The sequence below is a fragment of the Sus scrofa genome, unplaced genomic scaffold, assembly GCF_000003025.6.
Source record: "Sus scrofa isolate TJ Tabasco breed Duroc unplaced genomic scaffold, Sscrofa11.1 Contig42, whole genome shotgun sequence".
Classification (NCBI taxonomy): Eukaryota; Metazoa; Chordata; class Mammalia; order Artiodactyla; family Suidae; genus Sus; species Sus scrofa.
The window spans coordinates 1,062,738-1,073,923 of record NW_018085200.1 but is presented as its reverse complement, the minus strand read 5'-3'; the positions used below and the strand labels follow the sequence as shown (position 1 = coordinate 1,073,923).

Sequence of the window (11,186 nt, the reverse complement as noted above, 5' to 3'; positions counted from 1 at the left end):
CAAGCCCAAGCTCCCGATCCCTCCCACTCCCTACCCCTCCCATCAGGCAGCCACAAGTCTCTTCTCCAAGTCCATGATTTTCTTTTCTGAGGAGATGTTCATTTGTGCTAGATATTAGATTCCAGCCATAAGTGATATCATATGGTATTTGTCTTTGTCTTTCTGGCTCATTTCACTCAGTATGAGAGTCTCTATTTCTATCCATGTTGCTGCAAATGGCATGATGTCATTCTTTTTTATGGCTTAACAGTATTCCATTGTATACATATAACACATCTTCCGAATCCAATCCTCTGTTGATGGACATTTGGGTTGTTTCCATGTCCTGGCTATTGTGAATAGTGCTGCAATGAACATGCGGGTGCATGTGTCTCTTTTAAGGAGAGTTCTGTCCGGATAGATGCCCAAGAGTGGGATTGCGGGGTCATATGGAAGTTCTATGTTTAGATTTCTAAGGTATCTCCAAACTTCTCCATAGTGGCTGTACCAGTTTCCATTCCCACCAACAGTGCAGGAGGGGTCCCTTTTCTCCACAGCCCCTCCAGCACTTGTTATTTCTCGATTTATTAATGATGGCCATTCTGACTGGTGTGAGGTGGTATCTCATGGTAGTTTTGATTTGCATAAATATTTTATGTGTGTTATGCAACATTTAAACACTAGGTCCCATCACACTGATATACTGACACATAGAAGATGACAGCTACTGTTCTTTGTCTTGAGCATTTATACAGCAATGAATAATATATCAAAAATAACTCCCTAACAATGCTTCAACTATCTCTCCTCTGTGTTGGTGGCACCTTAGATTTCTGTTAAATTATGATATGTGAACATTTATAAGCATAGGAATACAGAAACAAAAGTGTACCTCTTCGCACCATTTCCATTGTGGCTCAGTGTGTTAAGAACCCAACATTGTCTCCAGGAGGATATGAGTTTGATCCCTAGCCTCACTCAGTGGGTTAAGGATCCAGCTTGGATCCAGTCTTTCTGTGGCTTTCGTGTAGGCCCTCAGTCACAGCTCTGATTTGTCCCGTAGCCTGGGACACTTCAATTAGCTGCAGGTGTGGCCTTAACAAGGAAAAAATATATATAACTGTTTTCCAGTGGTATAAATGTACTAATTAAAAATCCAAAATAAATTCCAAGGATTTCTCACATGAGAAATGTGATTTTGCAATGTTGGTAGATATAAGGTCAGCACACAAAAATACGATTTTTGTATAATACTAGCATAAAGCAGGTAAAAACACAATATTAAATAATTTATTACATAGGAAAAAATCTGTAAAAGTCTTAAGGAACAACTTGTGTGACTTCATTGTTAGGACCTATGGAAACATTACTGAATTCGTAAAGAAGACAGGCATGCAGCAAAATACCATTGGCTGGATGAAATAAATATGATCAAGTCATTTGTGTCTAAATTGCCCCATATATTTAATGCAATAACAATTAGAATTCCACTCAAGTTAGTATTAAAATGTATGTGGAAATGCAAATGATTGAGAATAGTCAGGAGAAAACCTCAGTAGAAGCAGGTAGAAGCAGGATTCCAGAGGACTTCCAATAGCAGATTTCACATCCTTAAATAAGGCTAGATTATTTTAACAGTTGTGTCATCAATGCATATACGGACAGAAAGACCAATAAAATAAATGAAAATCAATTCAACACACAGACTAGCCTGTAAAATTTCACTTGATTACAAACAAAAACACCACTGCAATATAACAAGGAGAGAAGTGTTTTTTAGTAAATTTTCTGTTCAATAAGGTTAGCCATGTAAAACATGGAGCATAGTCATTTTTTTGTAATTTATCTAAAAATTAAATGAGATGTGTCATAAATAGAAATGTGCAAACTAAAAATCACAAAGTCCCTTGAAGAAAAAGAACATAATATCTTTATTATTTGGGACAAGCATGGTTTTCCAAAATGAATTGCAAAAATTGTAATACCAAGAAAAAATATCACTCATTCCAAAATTAAAACTTGTTTTAATCAAAATACACCATAGGAGAGTGAAAAGGAAATCCTGACAGAGTATATTTGAAACACATGCATGCTACAAAGTACTGGTATCAATAATTTGTAATAAAATAAAATAAAATAGAGGCAACAGATTACCTAACCTCTAAAACCAGTATGATCCAGGGGAAAAAAAAAGCAAGATACCTGAAAAAACACTACACAAAAGAGTGTGTCATAACATCCAAAAATTGGATAAATAAGTTTCAAAAATTATTATTATTAGATAATATTATAATATGATATCACTATACACCCACCAGGATAGCTCTTGGCTTTTAAGTTTTACTCAAAAATTACTCTGAACAATTAAAAATTTGTTATGAACATAAAGAAAATAAAACCACCCCCAGTCAAACCAACAGGAGAACTCACCTAAAACAGTCAACAATGAAACAGATCTCTTCAGTCAGACAGACTTGGAGTTCAAAAGAGAAATAGTGAAAATACTGAAGGAATTAAGAGAAGATAGGAACAGTAATGCAGATACCCTCAGAAAGGAACTAGAAAATATAAGGAGGAGCCAAGAAAAACTAGAACATCCATTTGCAGAGATGCAAAATGAACTAAGGGCAGTAAAAACCAGAATGAATAATGCAGAAGAACGAATCAGTGATATGGAAGATAGAATAATGGAAATCACTCAATCCGGTCAACAGACAGAAAACCAAATCAAAAAACTGGAAAGCAATATAAGAGACCTATGGGATAATATAAAGCGGGCCAATCTATGCATAATAGGAATTCCAGAAGGAGTAGAAAAAGATAAGGGGATGGAAAATATATTTGGAGAAATTATCGATGGAAACTTCCCAAATCTAAAGGATACTGGGTTCAAGATACAAGAAGCACAGAGGGCCCCAAACAAACTGAACCCAAACAGACCCACACCAAGACACATCATAATAAAAATGGCAAATGTTAGTGATAAAGAGAGGATCCTCAAGGCAGCAAGAGAAAAACAGAATGTTACCTACAAGGGAACCCCCATAAGATTATCAGCTGATTTCTCTACAGAAACACTACAGGCCAGGAGGGAATGGCAAGAGATATTTAAAGTGCTAAAAGGAAAAAAATATGCAACCTAGAATACTCTATCCAGCAAGAATATCATTTAAAATAGAAGGGGAAATAAAAATTTTTCCAACAAACAAAAACTTAAATAATACAGCAACACAAAACCCAGGTTAAAGGAAATATTGAAAGGGCTTCTCTAAACCAAAAAGAAAGGAAGGAAAGGGAAGAAAAAAGAAAAAAAAAAAAAAAAAAGAAGAAGAAGAGGAAGAACTAGGAGTGTGGAAACCGCAATCAGAGAGCAGTCACTCAAATAAGCCAGCATACAGATTTAATCATGAACATGCTTCAAACAAAATAAAATTAAAAAGAAAAAAAAAAGAGTCATCAAAACCATAAAATGTGGGCAAGGGATGTTAGGAAGTAAATAACCCCTTTTGTTTGTGTGTATGTTTCTCTTCTTAATTTTAATATATTAATGAAGTGTTTGAACTTACAGGACCATCAGGCTAAAACACACAATTATGGGAAGGGGTTAGCATACTTAAAAAAGAGGGCAACCACAAGCCAAAACCAAATATTGCAGTTGCAAAAAATGAAAAAAAAAAAACCACTCAAGCAGATAATAACAGGAGACCATCCAACCAAAAAAAAAAAAAAAAAAAGAAAGGAAGAATGGAGAACCATAGAATCAACTGGAACACGAGGTTCAAATGGCAATAAATAATCATATATCAATTATCACCTTAAATGTCAATGGACTGAATGCCCCAATCAAAAGACACAGTGTGGCTGAGTGGATAAAAAGGCAAAAACCTTCCATATGCTGCCTACAAGAAACTCACCTTAGGAAAAAAAACAAAGATACATATAGATTGAAAGTGAAAGGGTGGGGAAAAATATTTCATGCCAATAGACAAGACAGAAAAGCAGGAGTCGCAATGCTCATATCAGACAAAATGGACTTTAAAACGAAAGACATAAAGAAAGACAAAGAAGGACACTATTTAATGATTAAGGGATCCATCCAAGGAGAGGATGTTACTATCATCAACATATATGCCCCAAATATAGGAGCACCCAGATACATACAACAAATACTAACAGACATAAAGGGAGATATTGATGGGAATACAATCATAGTAGGAGACCTAAATACCCCCCTCACATCAATGGACAGATCCTCTAGACAGAAAACCAATAAAGCAACAGAGATCCTAAAGGAAACAATAGAAAAGTTAGACTGAATTGATATATCTTCAGGACACTACATCCAAAAAAAGCAGAATACACATTCTTCTCAAATGCTCATGGAACATTCTCAAGAATCGACCACATATTGGGACACAAAGCGAACCTCAATAAATTTAGGAGCATAGAAATTATCTCAAGTATCTTCTCTGACCACAATGCCATGAAATTAGAAATCAACCATGGGGAAAGCAAAGAGAAAAAACCTACTACATGGAGACTAAACAACATGCTACTAAAAAACCAATGGGTCAATGAGGAAATCAAGAAGGAAATTAAAAACCACCTTGAAACAAATGATAATGAAGACACAACCTCTCAAAATCTATGGGATGCTGCAAAAGCAGTGCTCAGAGGGAAATTTATACCAATACAGGCCTTTCTCAAAAAAGAAGAAAGATCCCAAATTGACAACTTAACCCTCCACCTAAATGAACTAGAAAAAGAAGATTAAAAAGACCTAAAGTCAGCAGAAGGAAGGAAATTATAAAGATCAAAGAAGAAATCAATAAAATAGAAACTCAAAAAACAATAGAGAAAATTAATAAAACCAAGAGCAGGTTCTTTGCAAAGGTCAACAAAATTGACAAACCCCTGGCCAGACTCACTAAAAAGAGGAGAGAAAGAACCCAAATAAACAAAATTATAAAAGAAAAAGGAGAAATCACAACGGATACAGCAGAAATACAAAAAACCATAAGAGACTACTATGAACAACTGTATGGCAACAAGTTTGACAATCTGGAAGAAATGGACAATTTTCTAGAATCTTACAGCCTGCCAAAACTGAATCAAGTAGAAACAAACCAACTGAACAGACCCATCACTAGAAATGAAATGGAAGAGGTCATAAAATCACTCCCTACAAATAAAAGTCCAGGACCAGATGGCTTCACAGGTGAATTCTATCAAACATATAAAGAGGAATTGGTGCCCATCCTCCTTAAACTCTTTCAAAATGTTGAAGAAGAAGGAATACTCCCAAAGACATTCTATGAGGCCACCATCACCCTCATTCCAAAAGCAGACAGAGATACCACCAAAAAAGAAAACTATCGCCCAATATCATTGATGAATATAGATGCAAAAATTCTCAACAAAATCTTAGCCAACCGAATCCAACAACATACCAAAAAAATTATACACCATGACCAGGTTGGGTTCATCCCAGGTTCACAAGGATGGTTCAACATACGCAAATCAATCAGCATCATACACCACATTAACAAAAAAAAAAAAGTCAAAAATCATAGGATCATCTCAATAGATGCAGAAAAAGCATTTGACAAAGTTCAACATCCATTCATGATCAAGACCCTCGCCAAAGTGGGTATAGAGGGAACATTCCTGAATATAATCAAAGCCATTTATGATAAACACACAGCAAATATAATCCTCAATGGGGAACAACTGAAAGCCTTCTCACTCAAATCTGGAACAAGACAGGGATGCCCACTCTCCCCACTGCTCTTCAACATAGTTTTGGAAGTTCTAGCCACAGCAATTTGACAAACAAAAGAAATAAAAAGCATCCATATAGGAAGAGAAGAGATAAAACTGTCCCTGTATGCAGGTGACATGATACTATACATAGAAAACCCTAAGGACTCAACCCCAAAACTACTTGAACTGATTAATAAATTCAGCAAAGTAGCAGGATATAAGATTAACATTCAGAAGTCAGTTGAATTTCTGTATAACAGCAATGAAACATTAGAAAAGGAATACAAAAATACGATACCTTTTAAAATTGTACCTCACAAAATCAAATACCTCGGAATACACCTGACCAAGGAGGTAAAGGACCTATATGCCGAGAACTATAAAACTTTAATCAAAGAAATCAAAGAAGATGTAAAGAAGTGGAAAGATATTCCATGTTCCTGGATTGGGAAAATCAATATTGTAAAAATGGCCATACTACCCAAAGCAATCTACAGATTCAATGCAATCCCTATCAAATTACCCATGACATTTTTCACAGAACTAGAACAAACAATCCAAACATTTATATGGAATCACAAAAGACCCAGAATCGCCAAAGCAATCCTGAGAAACAAAAACCAAGCAGGAGGCATAACTCTCCCAGACCTCAAGAAATACTACAAAGCCACAGTCATCAAAACAGTGTGGTACTGGTACCAAAACAGACAGACAGACCAATGGAACAGAATAGAGAATCCGGAAATAAACCCTGACACCTATGGTCAATTTATCTTTGACAAGGTAGGCAAGAACAAAAAATGGGAAAAAGAAAGTCTATTCAGCAAGCATTGCTGGGAAACCTGGACAACAACATGCAAAGCAATGAAACTAGAACACACCCTCACACCATGCACAAAAATAAGCTCAAAATGGCTGAAAGACTTAAATATATGACAGTACACCATCAAACTCCTAGAAGAAAACATAGGCAAAACACTCTCTAATATCAACATCATGAAGATTTTCTCAGGTCAGTCTCCCAAAGCAATAGAAATTAGAGCAAAAATAAACCCATGGGACCTCATCAAACTGAAAAGCTTTTGCACAGCAAAGGAAACCCAAAAGAAAACAAAAAGCCAACTTTCAGAATGGGAGAAAATAGTTTCAAATGATGCAACTGACAAGGGCTTAATCTCTAGGATATATAAACAACTTATACAACCCAACAGCAAAAAAACCAATCAATCAATGGAAAAATGGGCAAAAGACCTGAATAGACATTTCTCCAAAGAAGATATACAGATGGCCAACAAACACATGGAAAAATGCTCAACATCCCTGATTATAAGAGAAATGCAAATCAAAACTACCATGAGATACCACCTCACACCAGTCAGAATGGCCATCATTAATAAATCGAGAAATAACAAGTGCTGGAGGGGCTGTGGAGAAAAGGGACCCCTCCTGCACTGTTGGTGGGAATGGAAACTGGTACAGCCACTATGGAGAACAGTTTGGAGATACCCTAGAAATCTAAACATAGAACTTCCATATGACCCCGCAATCCCACTCTTGGGCGTCTATCCGGACCATACTCTCCTTAATAGAGACACATGCACCCGCATGTTCATTGCAGCACTATTGACAATAGCCAAGACAAGGAAACAACCCAAATGTCCATCGACAGATGATTGGATTCGGAAGAGGTGGTATATATACACAATGGAATACTACTCAGCCATAGCAAAGAATGACATCATGCCATTTGCAGCAACATGGATGGAAATAGAAACTCTCATACGGAGTGAAATGAGCCAGAAAGACAAAGACAAATACCATATGATATCACTTATGGCTGGAATCTAATATCCAGCACAAATGAACATCTCCTCAGAAAAGAAAATCATGGACTTGGAGAAGAGACTTGTGGCTACCTGATGGGAGGGGTAGGGAGTGGGAGGGATCGGGAGCTTGGGCTTATCAGACACAACATAGAATAGATTTACAAGGAGATCCTGCTGAGTAGCGTTGAGAACTATGTCTAGATACTCATGTTGCAACAGAACAAAGGGTGGGGGAAAAACTGTAATTGTAATGTATACATGTAAGGATAACCTGACCCCCTTGCTGTACAGTGGGAAAATTAAAAAAAAACTAAAAAAATGTTTCAGTTGTTTATGGACTATATGTTGCTATAAAAACTTTAGAAAAAAAAGTGTGGTAAATTCTAAATTTTAGTTATGTATTCTCTGTGATGCTGCAATTCCATTCCTGATTGAATATGTCTACTGGAGGATACGTAATAGCTTGTTTTGGCACATGTATTCATTATAGATGTCAAGTAAAAACAGCCCAGATATTATGGGTCAGTATATAATGGCACACTCAGCATTCACACAATGTATTCTATAAGTAGTAAGGGAAGGAGGGAATGGAAAGAGGGAGAAGAATGGGAATGGGGTGAAGGAGGAGAAAAATAAATGCATACAATAAGGGAAAGATACAAACTCTCTATAAGTTTCTCCAATGTACACAAATATGTAAAATACTGAGCTGTACTCAAGATACCAACACTTTGCATGTTATATATATTTTTTTAAGAATCTGTGATACACTTAAAGGGGTACTATGTGTAAGCAAGAATGACAGGTTGATTTCACACTTAAATTCAATCAATGTAATTAATATCATTATATATTAAAAATAAAATAGTGTAATAATAAAATTCAATACCCATTTGTAATAAGCTTTCTAGCAGAGTAGAAAAGAAAAATATTTTTAAGTAATTACATACAAACTTCTACATATAGGGAGATGGTGAACAGGCAGAACTCAGAGAATTTTTAGGGCAGTGAAAAGACACTGATATTATGGTGATGGATATTTGTCATTAGATTTTTCTAGACAAGCTGCTGGCAATCATGTTAAATATTCCACTAGCCATGAAACAGCACCAGTTTTTCAGACTAGGGGATTGTGTGGATCTGCTGGACCCAGGTCCAGGGAGCCCTGGCGATGGACTGAGCTCAGTCATGCCCAGATGGGGAGTCCCAGAGGAGCCAAAAATCAAAATGCTTCACAGTACCACCATCCTGTGCTTCAAGCTTCTCCATGGAGTCATTGTTGCAGCAGACTACTTGGCCACAGCAGGTGCCTACATTGCCCCCCAGACAGTAAAAAAGGCAATAGAGATCGATCCGTACCTGCTGGGCACCAGGGCTGTAGGTGCAGCAAATTGCAGATTCTAGGACAGATCCCTGGCTCATCAGTGATGCATCTATGAGCTTCAAAACAAGGAATGCATCTCAGTAGCAGCTGCCTCCAAGCTGCTTGCCAACATGGTGTATCAGTATAAAGGCATGGGGCCGTCCATGGGCACCATGATCTGTGGTTGGGGTAATAGAGACCCCGGCCTCTTCTACATGGAGAGTGAAGGAAACTGGATCTTGGAGGTGGGCTTCTCTGTAGGTTCTGCATCTGTGCATGCTTATGTGTTCATGGATCAGGGTTACTCCTATAACCTGGAGGTGGAACAGGCTTATAATATGAGCTACCAAAAGTTATGCCTACTCAGGAGGCTCAGTCAACCTTTATCATGACAGGGGGGATGTCTGGATCCAAATCTCCAGTGACAATGTAGCTTATCTACATTACAAGTATAGTGAATCTTTCCCCTGAAGGAGGGTGTATATGGATGTTTGTATTTTGGGGGGTGACTGTTGGTAATATTGTTACAGCTTGCCATCCTCTTGTGGAGGGGTCCTCCATTGTATAGATCACTTTTTTTAGGCTCTGGTGCAATGACCACCATGTGTTACCAGTTGTTAATGAGCTGCTACAGAGACATTTATTTGTTTTACTTGGATGTTAACATTACACTACTCGACCTCAAAACAACAGCAACAAAAATATCTACATAAAATATCTAAAGCAATGCTGAAACACTGTAATCTACTCCTTTGAAAATGATCTCAAGACTAGGAGATCCAGTCCCTCCATTAATAGTCAGAATATATTGGACATAGTAATTATTTCACTATGATAAAGAAATAAAAGAAATTAGAAACTGCCATTTAAAAAATTGGTGAATGCTATGATTAACTACACACTGAAAGATCTATACAGAATGTATGAAAAATAATAAGTGAACTTAGTGAAGTTACTGGATACAAAAATTTAGAAAAATCAATTATTTCTATATCCTACTCACAGCAATTAGAAAATAAAATTGAAAGATTATAACAATTACAAAACCACAAAAAAAAAGAAACCTAAATTAGGAATAAATATAACAAAAATATCTAAGCCCTCAGGAATCACAGGTATAAAAATTTAACTCTTTTTTTTTGGCTGGGCTCCCAGCATGTGGAAGTATCCTGGATTGAACCCACACAACAGTGGCACCAAATCCTTAACCATTAAGCCAACAGAGAACTCTCAAAAAATCTGACAATTGTAAAATAAGTAAATAAATGGAGTGATACCAAATTTGTCTGTGGAGTGGAAGACATATTACTGCAGCAAAGTCTAAAATCTTCAGATTGATGCATAAATTCAATATAATCCCAAATAAATCCTCCCTCCCTCCTTTCCTCTCTCCTGCCCTTTCTTCCTGTTTTTTTTTCCTCCCTCCTTTCCTTCCTTTTTTCTTCCTTCATTCCTTTCCTTTTTCTTCCTTTTAGAATTTAGAAGACTTATTGTAAAAATGATTCAGAAAGTAAAGCACAAAACATAGCAATGATAATCTTGAAGCAAGAGAATAGATTTTAAAGTTACATGTTACATGACCAGATACCATGGCCTATTATAAAGATTTAGTCATGAAGAAAACATTTTTGTGAGGACAGACAAATCAATGAAATAAATACTTCCGAACTGATCCATCCACTCATCTGATGTTACCTGACTTATGCTATTCTCCAAAAGAGAATATATTTTCAGTAAATGGTATTAGGTAATTTGCATATTTAATTTGAGAAAAGCATAAAAGAACTGGACAGCTACACAATATCCTGAACAGAATCAATTCTACCCAGACTAAATATCCTAAAGTGAAATGCAAACTTAGACATTTTAGAGGACAACATGGTGGGAAGTCTTTGTGATATTGGAACATGCACAATTTTTTAAACAGAACACACAAAGTGATAACTATATGATATTTTAAAAGATTAATTGGACTATTTTAAGAAATAGAATACTAGAGAAGGAACAATCCAGAAGTACATACTACCATATATGGTATATTAAGTAAAATAACCCAGACAAAACCAAAACTAATACATAGGATTTCCTTTATATAAAATAACAAAAATAGTTGAAAATGACTTATGTTAATAAAAGTCAGAATTATTATGTGTGTGTAAATGTGTGTTTGCATGAGTGTATGAATGTGTATGTGTATATAAGTGGAAAGTTCAAGGTAGAAAGAAGAATAAAATATTCTTCTGGGGTCATAATAA

At 36.2% G+C, this 11,186-nt stretch overlaps 1 pseudogene; it reads left to right on the top strand.

Moving 5' to 3' along the window:
- The first annotated feature begins 6,738 nt into the window (after window positions 1-6,738).
- On the top strand, window positions 6,739-9,402 carry LOC110258768 (annotated as a pseudogene).
- Window positions 9,403-11,186: the final 1,784 nt, after the last annotated feature.